The 23,399-nt window shown below is 33.9% G+C and overlaps 1 protein-coding gene across 2 annotated transcripts in view; it reads right to left on the reverse strand.

The window, feature by feature from the left end:
• Window positions 1–23,399, reverse strand: part of LOC134261805 (integrin beta-3-like) — a 63,550-nt gene that overhangs the window by 4,616 nt on the left and 35,535 nt on the right. The gene's annotated exons all lie outside the window — the stretch shown is intronic.

The following is a 23,399-nucleotide window of genomic DNA, read 5'->3' on the forward strand; positions in this document are numbered from 1 at the left end:
GAACAGTTGATTAATTTTAAAAAGCATAAAATTTAGGTCGTTACCCATTTTCTGTACCGCATATCTCCTCCTCGGTCCCCCTGTTATCACATTCACACCTGTCCCCTATCCAGCCAGGGTTACAATTACAGATCCCACACTCAAGGGTTCCGTGATAGCTGCAGTTAGAACTTTTTGGCTCCTACGACAATAGATAACATGTGAAATTGTGGCAAGAGTTAGAAACTTTACTCATCCATATGCTATGAATCTAAGAATAAAGATGAAATATGCAAGGTACAGTTGATATTGACATTGACATGTAGCTCTTTCGAATTATCCAGCATTTTTTACTAAAACGTCAAGACATTTGAGGAAATTTTAAAGTTAACATTTCTGAAAAAAATCCCGAAGAGGAACGCTCGGTTTGGTTCACATAAGAATGCATGCATAAAAAATGTTCGCAGAAATATGGTTACAAATGTACCTAGGCTCAGTGAAGGAAGGTAATATTGGTGATGGTAAATGGACATAAGTCTTCGAATTTCGGAGGGAAAAAAATCTAAATTTGAATGAGTTTATGAACAACCTGTGCATATATATGCTGGACGAATTGTTAAAGTCAGAAACAGGTTTGTTGACTTGGTCATCGCTTTGCTGCTCCTCAGAACCCCATTGTAAAAAGGGGTAAATTTTGATTTTAAGAATGATATTGCTATAAACATGGAACACGATGAGGCACTCAACATAACTACATGTGACTATTATTGTACACCATTTGACGAAATGGAGTTTATGCCAACAGGAAAGATGAATTTGATGAAGCTGAAAGAATAAAACGAAAGAAGAGGAGGTTCATGGGTCACACCTGAGCATCATGTTACAACTTTCCAACAATTGACTTTTGTTCTTTCTTTTAACCAGAGGCCATGAAATTCATAATTTTGAAGAAGGCACTAGTGCTCATTATAATTATACGCCTAGCATACTTATATTGCTTCCTTATTACCCATGGACAGAGCAGGGGGGATGTATTTCAACTGATCAGTAATAATCAGCAAGAATCAGTAGTGCCTCACACCCCACAGAAACCCTTGACCCTGGTGCCATACATTTTTTACAATATTGGAAATGGCATCCTTGCTTATCATAAATGTTTGATTATCTTTTGGTAATAACTGGCAAAAGTAGTAACACAAGTCAATTTAGCTACAGGAAGTTTAAAAGAACGTTTGATTATTCCTTCAATAGTCCAACAAAAGGAAAAGTGGAATTCGGGATTTTTTTATGAGAAAGATGTCAATAGTTAGATAGTTACAGATACAGACATCAAATTTGCTGTTCTTCAAAGTAGAAATTATGCTCAGAATTTTTTTTAAATTAAACAAAACATAAACATAAATCTTGGGAATGATGATAGTCCTTGCAAATACACTAGACAAAATTGCTAATGCACCACCTCACGGAATAAATATTTTATTTTTACAAACATGTTTACGATGCATTTGATATACAAATATGCTACTTTAACAAAAACTATGGCATATTAATGTCAAACCCTATAACTAACTACAATATTTATTGAAGTGTGGCCAAATCATAGGAAAAAATCGTGCCTTTTCCATTTTTGAAGAAAAAAAAATTCAATTTTTTTCTTTGTATTTGTGTTTTTTTTCCATTTGTACTAATTAAAAGCTCAGAAAAAAGTATGGGGCGTTTGACGCTAGAAGAGAGTGCAAAAACAGACAGTATGGCGCCTTCAGGGAGTTACTTTAGAGAAATCTGGTAAAAAAAAATTAAAACAATAAAAAGCTTATGAATTCCACTTATGAAAAATTGTTCCAAATAGATTAACAAACATAAAAATGTTTACTATGAATAACCACAGCATTAAGTAAGCAGCATACAATAAGTTGAAAATGACTGTTTGTTACTTGATTTTTAACAAGGGGACTACTCCTGTGGCAATCTCACAGACCCCTTTACTGATCAAGAATTTCATATCTGTGCAAAAATGGTGCGCGGTGCACAGTTGGAAATTAGTTTTCGGACAAGAAGGTCATTCAAGGGATTTTTCATGATACCTAGACGATTGTCAACCCCACTGCTTTGGAAATAATACCGCATATTTGAGTTCATCTCAGAATATGCGTCGTTATCAAAGCTCTATCCTCGATATTATATGTCATCATTCACCTCCTTTTTGTGAAAAAACTAATAAATGAGATAAGCCGGAATTTATTTATCCATCTATACAGTGTCGGTACTTAGTCACTGGGTTTACGGGTTATCTCCCCTTTTCTATGCATCAATGAAAGTGAAAGGTGGGTGATGAAAGTATCCGATTTTTTTTTTTTATTATGAAATATTTTATCATAATTCCAGTTTTTAAAGTTAAGTTTCAGTCAAAGAATTAACATGGTTTATCTTATTAACATTGATTTTGCTCGATGGCAAATATTTCATTGGATTGAAACAGATCGATTTGCCACCCGTCCATACTTTAAACTTTGGCACATAGTACAAGAGGTAATAATATGGTAATAATAACCAACTTCATCAGCAGATTTTGAATGAAGAAAAGCGTACTTAGTGAAATATTATTTAAACAAAATGAGCTGCTGCTAATGTAAAAATAGCGATGAACTTTATTTGGTCCATGTTATTCAAGGTCATTGGTCAAACATCCATACACATGGTAGCCTATATTCAGATACTTAGTTCCCTTGGCCTATCTTGCAGGGGTTTAGAAAATTCGAATGGGAATATCCATAATTATAATTCTTACAATATGTGTATGCTTTTGTAGCTTTGAGTTTGTTGCATTTTATCAGTTTATTTAAAATATTTTGTGATATTTTGATAAATAAATAAATAAATAAATAATTAATTAATTAATTAAATAAAATAAATGTTCAAGGACAGGGCTACCCTAGCTGCGCCATACTACCTTTTTCCTTAAAACTGAATAAATAGAAAAAATACAGATTGAGAATTAATAAAAGTTTGATAAATCTATTGCATCATGTCTTTAGAAATGTTATTTAGCTAGATTTACAAAGGAACAGAACTCTAATTAAAGTATATAAATTTTCAATCAAGGCCATTCCAGCTTTAACAAGGGGCCAAAGAGAGGCATGAAAGATATGGAATTGCGACAAAGGCAGTAATCAATTGTGAAATAAAATAGTTCAAAGTAAAATACAGAACAAGTTGTTATGTTATATTACAATAATGCATTTTATGTAAATGAATTAAGCATCAAGTAAGAGGTGTATTTGTTTATACAAATTTACAGTTGTACACATGCTATGACAAAACTCAAGGTAAGTAAATACGATATGATGACTAAATAGATTTCGAGTCAAAAATTTCATTTGGATAGAAGCATTACAATGAACAATTCAGGCTGTAAAATCTAGGGGGCATAGGTTCCATGCACCCGAGTTGAATTGTACATTGTCTGTCAAATCTACATAATAGTTATATTAGGACCAGCAGCATCCTCACCTATTCGGATATCTCTTCTCTTAGGGGGCTTGACAAGGGGGACAACTTCAGACTCAACCAGAACAATAACAATTTGTGCATAGTAATTTAGGACCTCAATGGTTCACGAGTTGATATAGACGGGTACCTGTAAAGTGCGAAACGAAATAGAAACGAAACGAAACGAAACGAACTGAAACGAAACGAAATCTGCCGAAACGAAACGAAATGTACCGAAACGAAACGAAACCTACCGAAACGAAACGAAATCAAGACGAAACGAAACGAAATCAAAACGAAACCTGTCGAAACGAAACAAACAGAACATATGGTCTATTTTCACTTCATTTGAAATTTATATAGTTCAAGCACCACAGGCAATTGTTTCGCTTCAAGCTCATACATAGGCGTCGGAAGAAAATTGAAAAGGGGGGGGGGCTTAACCAACAAAAAAGGTAAACCCCAATTTTCAATGCCTATATAAAACATTTCTTCGCAAAAAAGTGGGGGGCTAACCCCCCCACCCACCCCCCCACCCCCAACCCCGCTTCCGACGCCTATGTCATATTTTGTTAATATCTTACTGAATAATTTACCTACTTAAAAAGACATTGTTCGCTTCGAGAGAATTTTTTCTTGTCAGTTAAATCGTTTTAGATGTCTCTGGTCGAGCCTCTTCATTGCAAACCACTCATTTCTTCCTCGAAAATTATCTCGATAGAATAGGACCGTATGTACGTAGAAAGGATACACAAGATTTCGGTTGGAGTTATATGTATAATTGAACGATAAAACCAGACACCTCGGAATGGAATACTAAATACTCTAAGTCTCTGGTTTATCCTATGTTTTAAGACATTCGCAAAAGAAAAGAAAAGTGACTTTAATTCGACCCGTACATAAACGAGCCTTTACATGTAACAGATCAATTTTGATAGATATTAGTATGTTGTAATAAGGACTGAAAATAAGAGTTAGATATAAAAATTTGAAAATACTACACATATTGAAATTATACATGCATAGTACGCTCGTGCATATTTGCAGCTGGCAAACATGTAAATACATCATTAGACTGAGAAGGGAGTCTAATGTATCGGTAATTAAATTTTATATTACTGTAACAAGTGCTTGAACTATATAAATTGTATTTGAAGCAAAAAAGGATCCACATGTAGTTACACATATATAATTATATACATGTACCTTGATTTGAAAAAACAAAAAAAAAACAAAAAACAAAACGTTTTGATAGTTTCGTTTCGTTTCGGCGGGTTTCGTTTTGATTTCGTTTCGTTTCGTCTTGATTTCGTTTCGTTTCGGTAGGTTTCGTTTCGTTTCGGTACATTTCGTTTCGTTTCAGTTCGTTTCGTTTCGTTTCGTTTCTATTTCGTTTCGCACTTTACAGGTACCCGATATAGACAGGATTCCCCAAATTTTAATTTAATTAACTACATGTAGATATCTAGCAAGGCTAGCTAATATTTTGCTGGTTTATATATATCAAAGGGTTCAGATTACATGTAAGTGAGATGGGGTCAAGGCATGTTTCGCTTATATTTTCTGTGTAAACTTTTTGGTTTAGATAAAATTATACATAAAGAAAATAAAAGAAGGTCAGGCTTTTCGTTCATTTGAAAGCCGTATCCGATGTACATGAACATGATTATGAATTTCTCTAACAGGGCCTGTACCTTAATTGAGTAGGTTTGATGATATCATGATAACACAATAAAGACACATACATTTAATGTCTTCTCACCCCTTAACTGCATAAAGACCTTGTATTTTATATATTTGTGTTTAGTAAATGAAAAGTTTTGTACCATCTTATGATAACATGAAAAATCAGGTAAACTTTTTTTACTAAATTATATAGATTATTTCACAAATGTTGATTATTCACACAGATTAATCACTAAATTTTTTATATAGATTATTTCACAGATGTCAATTATTCACACAGAGATTAATTTCAGCATGGGCTTTTATTTCCTGACAATGTTCTAAAAATATGGGTCTAGTCACTTCTTTATTAATATTTATACAAGAAGAGAATTTTAGGTAACATTTATTCCTTTGAGTTATCTTTCTCATTAGGGAACCTTAAAATAGGAAATACAACTTAAAGTCCCTGAACTTTTACCAATTTTACTCAAGTTATTCAGTTTGGCAAAGGGATGAGGGACAAATTACAGAGTTCTTCAGGTGCTAAAGTCAATGCAGGCTCATTTGAATAAGGCTCACAGTGCTGGTTCTTTCTACGTATTTTCCTTAGGCCTATGCTGTATGAATGGTCATGCAATAATAATAAATAAATCAATAAATAAATAAAATAAAACGGGTTATAATGAGACTTATAAGGTTTAAAATGGGGCTTAATTTTTTGTCAGTGTTGGTTTCTGCTGTGTCTCTAAGTTGTTAAGTAAAAAGATTTGCTATTACACACAGATAAGAGTTGCTTCAGTTAAAATTCTATATTCACAGATTTTAAATTCACAAAGGGTAAATTGTTTAGGTAACTGGCTTTATTTATCGGGAATTATAAAATTAAAAAACACAAACAAAAAATAAAAAACGCTTAAGGCGAGATTACCTAACGGCAGAGGAGATACAAATTCTTGGGGAGGGGGGGGGGGGTGTTAGACACACATTGTGCCACAGGCTAGGTTACAATCTGATTCATCGCCTACAATATATTCTTTTTAATAGTATGCGCTTAATCTCATATGGGATTAAGATGCATTAGTCGGTGCATATGTACATGTAGTTTACATTCATGCATTAGCTATCGGGTACAAATACAGGTTACTTCTACAAGTAAAAGCCTTGGTTAACGTCCTTACGCCCCTTGTATACCTCGGAGCCAAGTCAAAAGTATCTAGTCATGAACCTCTAGCACGCTGGAGTAAAATACAGGTTAGCTAGGGTATACAAATACAAATCCACATGTGTGTTGGAGTTTAAGTTTCATAGTACACATGTATAAGATTAGATCAACTTCTACAGCATTTTAGGGTAATAGATAAAGGATAGGTTTCCGCTGACTTAGCATATTAATTTTCATGCTCTATATCATATATCCATTTTTCACAGCCTTAAAAAGAATTTTGTAGTCTATATTTTTAATAACCTTCCACAGCATATTTTTGCAGGGGGGGGGGGGGGTCCCCTTAAAATTCACAAAGTAGGAAGTAAGATCATTCCTTTTTGATGGAGCATCAGCTGGGAAGGGATTTAGAATAAAGGTTTTAGTCATATGTGTCTTACATGTCTGGTGCAGTCCATCTACATTTACAAATGCTTAGGGGTAAATCCAAAGTCCCATATTGTGTTTCATGGTTTGCAACGTAATTAATATATAGAAGATTTAATCAATTTTAAATGGTCCTTGGAAGAGCTTGGTTTCAAAAATTAGTGGTACTTGTATAACCTCATTCCTTCAGAACTGGCAAGGTACATTAAAATACATGTATCACAAAACATGTTCTGCAGTTAACAAATTGGGAAGGTGAACACTTTTAAGATTATTGTCAACAATACAGGTACAGCATAATCATGCTGAAAGGGGAAAGGGGGGTTAAAGAGTATAGGTGCTCATTCATCTTGTTTGTAATCTTTGCAGGAAAGTAATTTACAATTATTTTTTTTTTTAAATCACCTAAAAAATAAATAAATAAGAAATAAAATTCAAATGAATAAATAAATAAATTTAATGAAAAGAGGGGGGGGGGTAAATCTAGATAAAACATATTTCCTACATTATTTTCTTACATTAGTACAGTCACTTCTTTCTTGCTGACTCAATAATATAACTGGATATTAATAATAGAAATAGAGACCCAAAGCAATATAACTTTGAAAGATATAAAATCGGGGGGGGGGGGGTTAGGCACAATTAATTTGAAGGGAGACCAGAATTATTTTAATGCAACATAGATCCACAGTGGGTTGGAAATGAGAGAGAGTGATGTCCACGATGGATGGGTTGCTGAGGGTTTGATGGGTTTGGTGGGTGGTTAAATTGAAGTTGCCTACCCCCACCAGGTGGCGGTGGGCACCTACGGTGCCCATGTGGCGAAATCGTCACCTTCAATTTAACCATTGAACTGTTGATTTTGTTGACTTTTTGTGGTTGATGTTGATAGATGTGATGTTGACTTTGAAAATTATATCTGACATGTACAATGTAAATCTATAGCAAAATAATATAATTAAAAAACAATTTGTGTTGAAATGTGTCCTTAGCACGAATGAGGTCAACCCAGCGTGCTACTTTTCCCGTCAGGGAGGGCACAACTTATGTTGATGTTGGGGGTATGCCAGTTTGCCGGCTGCCCCACTGTTGTGTAGACCACTGTGGAAAATACCTGCCAACTCGAATAAAATATTAAACTTAAATACTTAGCATTTGTTTATTATAATAGGTCTTTGATAATACCGCATATTTGAGTTCATCTCACAATATGCGTCGTTATCAAAGCTCTATCCTCAATATTATATGTCATCATTCACTTCCTTTTTGTGAAAAAACTAATAAATGAGATAAGCCGGAATTTATTTATCCATCTATACAGTGTCGGTACTTAGTCACTGGGTTTACGGGTTATCTCCCCTTTTCTATGCATCAATGAAAGTGAAAGGTGGGTGATGAAAGTATCCGATTTATTTTTTGGTATTATGAAATACCCTCCCACCTCAACCCTTGAGCTAGGTGTTAAGTATATACCCTTTCTCCTTTTGTTTGTTTAAATTACGTATACATTGTTTTATATGGTTTAGCTATACCCAATTTATTAAAGTTGTGGAAATGTTATTGAGAATCTTTTTCTGCTGTGGGTTTTTTGTTTTTGTCTTTTCAGGTATTAGAGATTTCGGTGAAGGGGACTAACGATGCTGACCAAAATTGCCTGCTATTTCCGTATTCTAGGACTTTTGGAATGATCTCTGGCCGAATACCATGCGTGACAAGGGTCAACTTGGCGAATTATACATGATTTCGAGGAGTTCGGGGAAAGACAGTAGACTATACTTCACAGTGGTCGTATTGGCGAAATCGTCACCTTCAATTTAACCATTGAACTGTTGATTTTGTTGACTTTTTGTGGTTGATGTTGATATATGTGATGGTTGATGTTGATATATGTGATGTTGACTTTGAAAATTATATCTGACATGTACAATGTAAATCTATAGCAAAATAATATAATTAAAAAACAATTTGTGTTGAAATGTGTCCGTAGCACGAATGAGGTCAACCCAGCGTGCTACTTTTCCCGTCAGGGAGGGCACAACTTATGTTGATGTTGGGGGTATGCCAGTTTGCCGGCTGCCCCACTGTTGTGTAGACCACTGTGGAAAATACCTGCCAACTCGAATAAAATATTAAACTTAAATACTTAGCATTTGTTTATTATATATAGGTCTTTGATAATGGTATATCATAAACATTAGTACCGATCCGGCAAATGTTTATTTCACAAATAAAAAGTAAGAAGTGGTGCGTTAGCAATCTTGTCTTGTGTATTGGCTACTTGAACATTTTGACAATTATAAATGTTTTCAAAGAATGCTCTTTTATGGCTAATTAAGGAGATACATACCGCCTCGGGTTCTAATTCACAGGGACAGTTGCACACATGTTCTATTTCCACAAAAATTCTCTCCTCCAAACCCTCAGGAAAAATCGTAAAATTGGTCTTTTCCTTTTCGGGACACTTTGAAAAATTTGCTTGTATAAAAGGAATAAAATGAGCCTGAAAAAATAACAGCAAAAATAAAATTTCCTTTCAAACGTAAAGGAATTTTTCTGAAAACAGAACATGACATTTTTCTATTATTTAGATATGAAATGTAGTGTGTATTCCCTGATATTATACCCATACTTTCCAGAGAAAGTACGAGTATATTTCTGTTACTCTGGTCTGTCCGTCCGTCCATCTGTTACAGTCCTTTTAGCAGTAGCCAGTAAATCTTTTGGAATATGAAAGATTGTTTCATGTGCTATGCTACATAGGTGAGGTGTTTGTTGTTTTTGGAGAAAAGGCCTTCCAAAAATTTACAATTTCCAGTGGTACCAATTGCGCCCCGTTATTAGCAGACCTCTTTTTGTATTCATATGAAGCAGAAATATATATGCAAAATATTATGAATGAAAAGACTTTTGCAGTTGCCTTCAACTTGACATTTAGACATATCGACGACGTATTGTCAATTAAGAATGGAAATTTTCATTCTCATGTCAATAAGATATATCCTGGTTAGCTTCAATTGAGATAAAAGATTCCACAGAGTCTGATACATCTGTTTCAAGTTTGGATATTTTACTTGAAAAAGACAATAATGGTAATCTAGCAACCAAGCTCTATGATAAACGTAATGACTTTAACTTCCCTTACTTTTGCAGCAATATACCCTCATCATCTGCATACCGAGTTTATATAGTTTTTTTATATTCTCAGTTAATTTCGATACGCAAGAGCATGCTCTGCGTATGAACAATTTCTAAAACGAGGTAGATTATTGACAAGATGACACAAGAATATCAGCAGTCTCGTTTAAAGACATAATTTCGTAAGTTCTATGGTCGATACAATGACCTTACCAGCAACTATTACTTATCATTGAGTCAAATGCTGACTGATGATTTTCATACTACATGTAATTGTTAGTCCATTATTTATACACTGAATTAACGACGATTTTTTTTCGTTATTTCCCTGTCATGACAAGGAAGACACGGCGGGTGTGACCGGTTGGCAAGGGATGCTCACTCTTCCATGGCACCTGATGTTACCTCTGATGTTTTGGAGGTCCTTGTTTGCTCAGCTCCTATTTTGTATTGTTTATGGACCTTTTAGCTTGAATGAAGGATATGGGGATGACGAACAGTAGTCAAAGTCCATAAAACAATACAAAATATCGAATACTGTTCGTTATCTCATATGTTTCATTAGTATAAGGTGTAAATATTCTTGAAATATTAGACTAATTAAAGTTTCAGAAGGTGTTAACTTTCAGGTGTCTTGATTTATGGACCAATTTATGTGCCATGGCATTTTTTTTTCCGGGGAAACAAAAAAATCTTTCTAAAAGAGAACTTTTAAACAGACGTAAATCTAAAGAATTTATATACGAAATATAGTGTACTTATGCAAGATTCCAAATGGGTCCCATGCTCTTCTGTGCATTTTCCTTCCATTAAGTGTATGAATGTGTACATAGGAAAAATTATAGAACGACCATTGTGTATTCCTCTTTACTAAAATAGAGGTAAATTCTTACGTGCGGGTATCATCTTATGACAGCATCTAATTAGTCCCCTACCGATGAAATCGGAGGAGACTAAGGTTTTTTTTGTTTGTCATGTGTTTTAAAAATTATCGTTTAGAAGAATCTTTAAAATGAAGTGACAAAATATCTTCTTTCAGAAAGTATCTACATTGAAATATGTTGTGAACATTTCATTTTAAAGTATTATTTCTTATTAGACCTATAAAATAATGATTGCTTGTCCTCTCCCGGTTCAGGGTAAAGTAAGGTCGTTAGGTAGGTATAAAATCTTTGTTCCGAAAATGTCAACAAATTTGTTGACGAGATGAGAGGAATATTAAGAAAAAAAGTATTGTGTCCTGGGATGTAAAAAAAAAATCGAGTCGGACAAAGAAACAATTTTTCAAAGGTGGCCTTACCTCTTTACTTATGTTCAGTCCAAAGCAAGTGTCTGTTCTGTCCGGAATTCGCCTATTAAAAGGAAAACTTTTATATAATTAACATACAAGTATCAATGTTAATTATGGTATTTTACATATAACTTATTTATACTTCATATTAATATTAAACTGAAACTGTGTGTACCTAACTTTGAGATTAATTGATTTTTAAGTAACTGTAATGTTTTTCGTTCAGAATTTTAAGGCGAGTTGAGAATTCATAAACTTGCATGTATTTTGCAAGCATAGCGATAAGGATTTTTTCTGATTCCATAATTTGTTCTTCTACAGATCTATATTTAGCTAGTGCAAGATTCAAGGAACAAAAAATAGCCCTGCATCGAAAGTGAGCTCTAGCAAATAGGATACCGCTAGAAATTTTATAATTAACTTTAACATTTGTTTTTGTTCAAATTTACGAGGGTTGATCCAAAAGTTCGTGGAATTTCTTCATATTTTATTCATTTTTAGTGAAATTGGTTAAAAAATACAAATGAGAAAATAGACACTTGTTGAATATTTTTGATAAAAATACATTTTGAATATAATGATAGTAACTCTATGGCAGTTGCCATAGAAACGGTTGTTAGGAAATGCGGGGGAGACATTAACGCGTTCATTATCATTTTAATTCTTAATACGGGAACTGAGAATAAAACCACCTTTTGTAGTATATAAAACGAAAATTATGTCATTATAACAATTACTTGATCTTCTATAAGTCTTTGTATGAGAGTTTTACTGATTTTACTGGATATTTAGTCTATTAGCTGGTGATTTATTGTTCATTTTTAAGTTGTTAGACAACGTCAAATTTCAGTCAGGTCATACGTTTTGTGAAAATCCCGGAATCATTCTGTCTCAAACGCGTATATTATTGACATAGAATTGGGGAAAATGCATTTAGTTACTGGTTTTCCAGTGGCATAAGAAATTTAAGAAAAAAAAAAGAACTTCCATGGACGTTTATAAAAGGTGTGGCCGCCTTTTGGAAGCTCTTTTTTAAGTGTTTACCCCCTGGACAAATTCAAAGCGTTAATGGACATTGTCGCCTGACGTTCTGTGCTTGACATTGCTACTGAAATTGGAACACCATATGGAAAAATGAGGAGTATTTTGAAATTTGAGTGATAAATGAAGATAAGGTGGTGTGAGAGGATACCCGGGCTTTTGTTGAGAAAAAAATGGAGAAAAGGGAATCATTTTGTAGAATTACGTATTCGTATTGGACATGAGGGTGAGGTGCTTCTATAAAGTGACGTGACATATCAAACTTGACGTAACTTTGAAGTCTTCCCCGGGTTTCACAACAATCGATTTTCAGAAAACTCTTGCGACCTTATTGGTAATTGGAAATTGGTGAAATTTCCCAATGTTGTTGCATTATGACTGTATATATTAAATATGTCTGTTTTTTGCTTTCATCAAATCGCGATAAAATTTTAGAAAGGAATTCCACGAACTTTTGGATCAACCCTCGTATAATTGAAGAGAAGGAATTTTGAATGTCAGTTGCTTAGATATGCCTGAATAATCCCAACGATTGATGTAAATTAGCAGCAAGCTTGCATATAATTAGAAATATTATAAGTGATGTTTACCTATGAGCTTGCAGAAAATACATAACAATGATTCCAGCTAATTAGGGGCAAGGAATATTTGATGAAGTTTGTTTTACCTGCAGGCTTATAGCAAAGTTGTTTTTATATTGTTTAGATTCATTGTCTCAGGCTTCATACGATCTTTTCAGAATATTGTTGCATCGTGGTCTATTGGAGACACGGTTTTTCCAGTAAATGATAATTTTGATATTCAAGTACAAATTAACATTTAATTTTTAATGGCTGTACTGACCCATCTGTTCTACAGTCTGTATATATAGTCACCTCCGGTTCCTCAGATTCTTTGTCTACAACTAATTTAACCACTCCACGTACCGTCTGAAATAAAAAAAAATCACATTAGAGTGATTGTTATACATGTACCAATTATCTTTAACTGCCTATAATGCCCTTGTACAAACATTTTGCAACAAGAAATTTTACTACAAAGTGTAGTCAAATCAACATATGATTTAACCCCATCCTGCCCAACCCTGTACACAAAATGACTAATTACGTATTTCAGCACAGGAAAAGCACTATTTCTGACACCTTGATATTCGTCCTTTTTTAACACCGTCTATCATTTCTAGATAATGCACGAATCTGAACGTAAATTGAAAAACAGCTTGTCCGAAAAACATACAATGGCCCTAATTGCGCATGGTGTCGCCCTCCCGGAACATAATAACAATGATATTGGGAAAATATTGTGTTTAAATTTATTTGTCCATAGTCTTTTTTATCTAAATATATTTCATAATCATTTTTACATATTTATATCATTTTTGATTGATTACGAATAAGGTGCTTCATTGACTCTAAAAGCAAAATTGTTCATCTACTGAAAACCATGGCCAAGACTATCAACAATATCCAATACGAATAAATACTATAAGAATTCAATCTGTGTAATTATTTGCCAGTAGTTGGCGATCGATTGACCACCGTTAATTGACTATTAGTTGAATATTTCCATGCAAATGATTATTTGTAAAGAGTTAACCTTTGTTGAATGCTCCTTGCAGTTGACCATTAGTTGAATAATCCTATATTTTCTTTTCAGTTGATGATTAGTTAAATCCTCCTCTTTTTCTTTGCTGTTGACTATTAGCTGAATACTAGTATTCCTCTATTTTTTGCATTTAACCATTAGTTTAATACTCTTTCCTTTCCTGACAGATGAACATTTGTTGAATACTCAGTACGCCATTGCATGTTTCATTTTAAAACAAGAGGAACAGGGGGCAACAAAGCTCACATGAGCAGTTTGGGTATTGAAAAAGCAACAAAACATTAAGTTTGAAATGCTTGAAAGCATGAGTGATACCGACCTACCCCTAAAATGGAGAGGGGATGACGAACAAATATGAATGTACACCGAGGTCGCTTATACTTATTTTTGACTATGCCTTTTTCTCTACAAGCTTGACCTTTCATTGTGGTCCAATTGTACCCCCGGGGTCATGATTTAAACAAACTTGATTCTTCACCAACTGAGATGTTTCCATATAAATATGACCAATTATAGATTTAATATTTTTAGAAGATTTTTGAATATTTTCCCTATATATAATCCAACCTTTCCTCAGGGGTCACGTTCTGAATAAACTTAAATCTACATCAACATGGATATTATCTCATTAATCGCTCGTATGACCTTTCTGTTCTTGTGAAGATTTTTGAAGTTTCCTATATATTCGAATGTTTAGCTGTGATCGTTCATTGTGTCCCCACCCTACACCTAGTGGTCATGGTTTGAAGAGAATTGAATCTACACTACCTTACAATGATTTCACATGAGTTTGATTTTTCCTCGGCCAGTGGTTCTTGAGAAGATTTTTCAATGATCCCATTAATTTTTAATTTTGTAATTATCTCCCCTTGCAGTAGGGCGTGACCCTCCATTTGAACATATAATTTAAATCCCCTTCATCTAGATATTTTTCATCCAAATAAACTATGTACTCTATTCGGTTGAAATAAGCTCAGTTGTTCTGGAAAAGAGGATGAAATTGTTAAACATTAATGACGACGACAGACAAAGGACAGATTTCGATCAGAAAGCTTTCGGCCCAGGTGAGTTGAAAATTAATTGGAGGGAGTTTTGAAAACCTAACGCAAGCAGTGTGTTTGGAAATGCTGCAATGTCTCCGAGTAGGAAAAGTGAAACAATAGGGTTCGTAAAATGATATACTTCTATATAAATGAAGGTGTCATGCTTAAATTCGAAAAAAAATCGTCATTAAAAAAAATTTACATCATTATCCTTCTAACCTTATAGTTGTCTACGACAATATCCAAAATATTGCTGGCATTTCTCAACAACTTTGAGGCCTTTGGTATTACACCTGGTAATGAAACTGCAAGAGTATCGTAGTAAAGGCTCGCCAATTCCTGTTTTCTTACGTCCGAGAAATTTCCACCGATTACAAATACTATATTGATATTGTTTTCTTCTGCCTTCTGTATTACCTGACCAAGTGATGGATAGTCCTGAAATGTCAGAAATGATCAAGGTCGTGTTTTCATGATAGCCATGAAGTCGCCCCCTTTTTTTTTTTAAAATTTTGTTTGACTTATTTATTATAACTTTATTCATTATCGTCTTTTCAAATGCAGAGTTTATACATTGTATAATGCTTACCTGCACCTCAGACATTGTGTAGTATCCGGAAGAATCTAAATGACAAATGCCGTCATTTGGGTCAACAATTCCGGCTAACTGTCATAATTATTGAAAATGTAGAAATAATCATATAACATGTGCATAACCATCCTATTAAATAATTTGAAACCCGTATTGTCTTAACAAGAAAAAAATAAAGAGCTAAACTTGTAGAAAATTAAGTTATTATTCATCGTATCTTAAAAAGTTACTAGGAAAAGTTAACTAGGAAAGAATTAAACTAAAGATTGATACTCCTTCCATCCTAAGGTCTCACCATCAGAATTATCAAAAAGTAATGTTATCTATGCTACATTCAGTTGCCCGTGTGATGACATTTTGTTAGGTCGATAAATTGAGAACTTGATTCGAATCTGACCTGTTCAAAAGTGTTTAGCTATGATTCTTAATAGTACCGGCCTTATCTGACACGTCACGTGGTATGGTCACGTGCATAAAAAATTCTATTTATCCATGATGCTTACTAGAATCTAAAAATGTTTTAATTAACTTACTCTTCCGTCCCCAGCATGGTGAAAATTGGTGTCTGTAAAGTAAAATAGCATTCTTCGGGCATTTTTTCTCCAGCCAATCTTATCCTGAAAATTAAAGTCAGATATCTGCGATTTCATTTTAACAGGTTTAGGATATCTTGAATAAAACCCTTTTTAGTTAATTTCCTAAAATATTTCACGTATGAATTTTTGCACTTTAACTTAATCAAGATTCTTTTAATTTGTTCATAATCTTTAACTATAATGGGTGTTTTATGAAACATACATCTTAAAAATCTTTTAATGTGAACATTTTTTTGAAATATTATGGATAAGAAGAGTTTCATAATGACAGAGTGGAGATTGTTAAAAACAATCAGAATAAAATTCACTTGTTCCAAATTCTATGTTAATATACCGTGTAATTGAATAGGATCGTAGTTTATGTGTGTGATCAGGCCCCTATCCCCCTTTTCAATTTTATCATTAAAGTCTATTTTGTTAAGCAGCAACATGGTTAATGAAAAATTCGACTGAGAATATAAAATCAAAGTACTGAAAGCACTCATGGGAGTTGAACATGGTGTAAAATAAAATCTTTGATCGGGAGGTTAAGTGAACAATATTATTACTTCAAATACAGACAACTGTTTAAGATTTTTTGAGCTGCAACAATCTTGAGAAAGACATTCAGAGACATTGAATAGCAAAAAAATGCATGGGCCATATGCTTGCCTGCCTACATTAGTCCCTTTTTATACCCCCTGCTTGAAAAGGAGGGTATTTATTAATCGGGATTTCCGTCCATCTGTTTGTTACGCTTTAGGTATACCCATCTCTTATCCGCAACTCCTCTTACACCACTGAACGAAATTTTCATAGAATCTTTATTTCATATTGTCGTTGTGCACCTTCTATTACTTTTTCATCCTACACTTATTTTGGGTTTCCCATTGCAAAACATGGACACTGCCATTATATTCATATTAGAGGCGGTTGATCATTTATATAATTCACTGCTCACAGTCTTCAAATTTGTGCCCCGTGGGGATCTGGGTTAGAATAGGTCATCAGTACCCCCCTTGCTTGTCGTAAAAGGCGACTAAATGGGGCGGTCCTTCGGATGAGACCGTATAAACCGAGGCCCCGTGTCACAGCAGGTGTGGCACGATAAATATCCCTCCCTGCTCAAAGGCCGTAAGTGCCGAGCATAGGCCTAAATTTGCAGCCCTTCACCGGCAATGGTGACGTCTCCATATCAGTGAAATATTCTGGAGAGGGACGTTAAACAGTATACAATCAATCAAATTTGTAATATATTTTTCCTGGCACCTATACCCATGTGTTATGAAAATTTCAGTTCCGCAGAAATAATACCAATGTTGATAAAATGTGGATTTTCACACAGCATGCTTTAAAGAGCTAACAGGTTTGTTATATAAAACTTTTCTGTGAATATAAATGTATTTCAATTACACTAACATTATACATGGAGTACGTCAGAACTTGATCTTTTTTAATATTGTGAAGAAAAAAGCAATACCAAGTTAAAAACAAATATTTAATGACCAAACACAAAAACAGTGGTATATGTGAGTTTGTATGCGTACAAATTTAATATCTGGTATATAATATGTAAATGAGGTTTTCCTTTTATTAAAAAAAAAATATACTTCATTTTTTTGTTTTTAATCGCGATTTTACGAAAATGAATTGATTTAAACCAAGAAAATGTTCATGAAAAGTTTGAATAAATTCTATGCACCGGTAAAAAAGAAATTGCTAAAAAACCGGGACCATCGGGCGTCGGGAAGACTTGCCGTCAGTATGTAGAGTTGTCTTTTGTTTCTCTTTCAGTGTATGACGCTACACTAAAATGAGGTCCATTACGAAAAAGTTTTGAGGTTCTTTATAATTTAGTTTTACTTTAAACGAAATCTAATATTCAAAATAAGATTACTTTATCATTACATTTCAAATTATGAAAATTAGATCAATTCAGAAGAAAATGACGTGATCTATTTGTGGCGGATGTTTATGCATGTTTTCTGTTGAATATCATCGGAGTAAATCGGCCGACACAGTAGCCTCGCTTTCGGCTCTATATAATCAACACAGATTACTGCGCATGTTAAATGCGTGATAACCATGGGAGATTGAACATAGTTCAACTCCCAAAAAAACTTATCTGATTGTCATCCTTGGGAAACATACATTTTTTAAAGATTTGAAATCATACCCCACAAACCATGGCTTGTATCAAACCATCTAGCATTCCGTTTGGTTTGTCGAATTTTGTTACGGCATTCATGATGTTTATTTCATCAACGGCTTTCTGAAACAAGATTGATGTTCAAAATATATAGTTATAAAGAATTTTATTAATTACTGTTGAAATATTACTCAACACTGAGAAGGATTTAGGATTTCAATGTATCAACAGAAGCAAAAATGTTATCTAAATATAAATCCATGTGTATATACAAGTCAATGATATTTAATATCAATGAATATTAGAACTGAGGTCAAACCTCAAACTCTGTGATGTTCTTTGTAAGTTTTTGTCGATGATGGTAGGATTGGGTCTTTGCACACTTGATCTGGTTAGTCCCACCACATGTGTCGGAAGAGCTGAATGAAAAAAAAATCCAGAATGACGTAATCTTTATGGTTTCAATTATGTGACCCACAGTTAACAGATAAAATATGTTAGCACGTTTTAATCTATTTTTCTGTTAGGCTTCTCCAAACTAATCAAAAACAGTTCCACTCAAAAGTTTTTTAACCAATAGGAATATGAGGAAACGATTTATCTTTGCAAATTGTTATTTTTTTTTTTACATTCCCTACCTATCTAATTATCTACCCATCCATTTTTTGTCTTATGTCGGAAGCGCAATATGACTTTTTATTTTCACTTTAATTTTTTTTTTGAGTTGTAACAATCATTACTTTTTTACCAGTTACATCTTTATTCATTATCAAAACCGAGCATGAGAACCTCATTCTTAATCTCAAAATCTTGTTTAAGGATGCCAGGGTGCTACATGCATGTATTGAACCACAGCAAAAGTCAATGAATTAAACATTTTTTATTGACAAAGAGACAAAAGGATATCGATAAGGCAGAAGTTCAAAACTTAAATAGTCTTCTCCTAATACAACATTTTTTTTAAAAATGACAAAATGATATATTTATATACATTTGGAATACAAATAAGAAATGGTCCTTAAAGAGAGGGGATAGGATCAGGAGCCATGAAGGGATTAAGCATCCCTTGTTTATTAAGCATCCCTTGTTTGTTGGTCACACTTTCTGTATGTTGCTTGTCATGTTCTTTCAAACGAACAGGGATGCTTATTCCTCCTAGTCACCAGATCCCATATACGCACGGTGTTTCCAGAGGCCTTTCCTTTTGTCCTTTAACTTAATATTTTTAACTTGATTAAAGAAGCCGATCACTGTTTGTTACATTTAATAATTAAATTAAGTTTTAAATAGTTGATTTGTGGTGATTCTTTTGGAAAAGAAAATGAATATTCATTAATTTACATTACTAAAATTAGATTATATGGGGATTACTTACGGCTGGTACATCCGTGTAAATGGAAGAAATTGTTTATCCGTTGCTGTCCCTAATCCAAACTGAATGTCAGTATTACTTTGATTTATCTTTTTAGCTGAAAATAGGAATGGAAACGTGTATGTGTATTTATAGCATCTCTTTATTTAATTTCTAAGTTTTAAAGGTACTTGGACACAGATTTGAAGTCAATATTTTCTCTATAATATTACGACTTATATATATTTATAGCATTTCACACAAAAATTAATTAAAAATAATATTTCATTTAAAAGTTATCAAAACTTCCAATTTTTTGGCGGGTTTGATTGACACATTCTTGCACTTTCGCAAATTTTAACCTTATTCTTAATCCTTAGGAAAAGTTGCAATCTTGTTGTGTATTAATGAGAAATATTAAAACTTTTATCCAGAAAAATAATTTCATTCAGAGTAGAAATGTTAGAAAGAAAAACTCCTTCACAAGTATCGTCATTCCAAACTAAGAGTTGCGTACAAAGTTTAGCAATCGAGCACACTCGTGTTATGTACACAGTTTTTGTAAACAGGGCACGAGTTCTGAATTGTTGATGTTTACAATTCACCAGGTGCGTTCAATCGTCACAGTCTGCTTACCACAGCAGCACGGACTGACAATATAATGTGTGTTTGTTTTGCTTTCGAACATATTTACTCTGAATTTTCTGGATTATAGTATTAATATTTATCATTTATACACAACGAGATTGCCACTTTTCCTAAGAATTAAGAATAGAATTAATTTGTGAAAGTGCAAGGATGTGTCAAACAAATCCGCCAAAAAATGTGAAATTTTAATATCTTTCATATGAAATAAAATTTTTAATTAATTTTTTGTGAAATGCTATTAAAATATATAAGTCGTAATATTATAGAGAAAATGATAACTTCAAATCTGTGTCTAAGTACCTCTAATAAGCTAGTTTGACGACACGATATATTTGCGTTTCACTTTTATTGAATTTTTTTTTCAAAATAATTTTTTCCTTTAATATAATATTTAGGTACATATTTGTTTATAACAAGTAAATGTATATGCTGAGAAAAAACATCATGCTGTTTTTCTGTATATTTGTTTCTTTCTTTTCTCACGCATTAACTTGATTCTTTAATATTGTTATTTTGATAAATTATTCAAAATATTTCCTACAAATTCAAATGAGATATTACATACCAATTGTTCTGGTAAGAGATTTTAAGGGACTTTGCAATCCCATCATATTGCTTGACGGGTCAATTAAAAAGTAAAGATCGAGAGGGAAGTTCTGAGAAACTTTGTAATACACGTGAAAATCACTAAGAGGCTTGTCTGAAATAAATAAATAAATGTTCCATTAATTCTTTATGAAGATTTTTTAAAAATATTCTTCCATTGCATTTCTAACTTGTCATATAAATATAGGATCTCCCATGATTTTTAGTTAGATGTGAATTTTTTTTCGAACTAGCTGTGTGTTTTTTATACCCTATCCTAAGCCAGGGGATAAAAAAACACAATGAATTGGATGAAAATCATATCAAACAACAAATCATGGGAGATTCTTTTTATCCCATTTTTTTACATCACTATCAATGTTTTAAACTTACTATATGGCCCCACTTCAATTTTCTTCATTACTCTTACACAAACCCATTGTGGCATTACAATTGTGGAATATCAAAAACAAGAGGCCCATGGGCCTTATAGGTCACCTGAGTATCATGTGACAACTTTCCAATAATTGAATTTGATTCATGTTTTAAACTAGAGGCCATGAAATTCACAATTTTGAAAGAGACACTTGCTTATCATAATTATACACTCAAATGCTTATTTTGGTTACTTAATACCCAGAGGTAGATCAGAGTAACAAAGAGAAAATGCATTTCCACTTTTAGTGAATTTCATCAGGGCCCCTAGTCAGGGCTTCTTGTGTTACGGCGGGTCCACAGTTGAGCCCCCCATCCCACAGGAACCACTGACCCTGGGGCCACATCTTTCAAAATTTTGGAATTTTTTTTAAATTCATGCTGTTGATTAATACCCAAGTGCAGATTTCAAAGCATTAAATTATTTATGTTACCTCCCCCCAAAGTACCCCTGTCCCAAGGGCCAGGAAATTAATCATTTTAAGAAGCAGGTTTTTTTGTCATAAATATATACTTAGATCATTAGCATTATACCCAACAACAAAGGAAAAGATTTTCAAAGAATTCATGCATTTTCATTTTATAAACATTAGAGACACGCCCTAACACAAGGACCCTGAAATTCAAAAATCTCAAAGAGGCATCCTTCCTCCTCATAACTATGTACATAGTTCATTGGTTTAATACTCAGGTGCAGAAAAGAAGAGTTTTAAAGAATTTATGCATTTTCACTACATAATCAATAAAGCCCCTCCTAATAACAGAACCCCCAACCCAGGGGCAATGAAATTCACAATTTTGGAAGAGGTAGCATTATTCAACATAACTATGTACATTGTAAGTTTATTTAATACTCAGAAGCAAAGAAGAAGATTTTCAAAGAAATAATTCATTTTTTTTTACTATATAATCTATATAGCCCCGCCCTAGCACTAGAACCCCTGACCCTGGGGCCATGAAATTCACAATTTTGGAAGAAGCAGCCTTATTCAACATAGCTATGCACTTGGTTAGTTTATTTAATGCCCATGAACTGAGAAGAAGAATTTCACAGAATTTTTGCATTTTCACTATATAATCTATATAGCCCCACCCTACTAGAACCCCTGACCCTGGGGCCATTAAATTCACAATTTGAGAAGAGGCAGTCTTATTCAACATAACTATGCACTTGGTTATTTTATTTAATGCCCATAAACAGAAAAGAAGAATTTCAAAGAATTTATGCATTTTCACTATATAATCTATAGAGCCCCGCTCTAGCACTACAACCCCTGACCCTAGGGCCATAAAATTCACAATTTTGGAAAAGGCGGTCATTTTCAACTTATCTTTGCACTTGGTTAGTTTATTTAATGCCCAGGAACAGAAAAGAATTTCAAAGAAATAATGCGTTTTCACTATATAACCTGTTTAGCCCCGCCCTAGCACTAGAACCCCTGACCCTGGGGCCATGAATTTCACAATTTTGGTAGTGGACTCAATGCTTATTACAATCATACCAACAGTTTGACTGCTTGATGTCCAGGAGTAAAGAAGAAGATTTTTAAAGATTGCACTAATTTTAGTGGTTTTGGCCCCACCCCCAGGCCCCAGGGGGGCAGGGACCATGAAATTCATAATTTTTGTTCCCCTTCACCCATAGATGATATATGCCAAATTTGGTTGAAATTGGTTGAGTGGTTTCAGAGAAGAAGCTAAAATGTTCAAATGTTAACGCACGACGCACGACGAACGACGAAAGACGACGGACAAAAACAGATAGCAATAGGTCACCTGAGTTTACTCAGGTGACCTAAAAATTCATATGAGTAATATCCATGGAATAAAGGGGTAGACAATGGATAAATAGAAATATGAAAATGCGTATCCCTTGAGAGATAAACATTGGGTCCCGTCCGTACATTGTTACTAACTTTTTGTCGCCCGCGTGGCGCATTGGCTACAACGACTGTTCTGGAGTCAATGATTAGATTGATTGATTGTATACTGTTTAACGTCCCTCTCCAGAATATTTCACTGATATGGAGACGTCACCATTGCCGGTGAAGGGCTGCAAATTTAGGCCTATGCTCGGCACCCAGGGCCATTGAGCAGGGAGGGATCTTTATCGTGCCACACCTGCTGTGACAAGGGGCCTCGGTTTATACGGTCTCATCCGAAGGACCGCCCCATTTAGTCGCCTTTTACGACAAGCAAGGGGGTACTGAGGACCTATTCTAACC

This window comes from Saccostrea cucullata, unplaced genomic scaffold (assembly GCF_032062105.1).
Source record: "Saccostrea cucullata isolate Sc308-1 unplaced genomic scaffold, CSIRO_AGI_Scuc_v1 ctg356, whole genome shotgun sequence".
Lineage (NCBI taxonomy): Eukaryota > Metazoa > Mollusca > Bivalvia > Ostreida > Ostreidae > Saccostrea > Saccostrea cuccullata.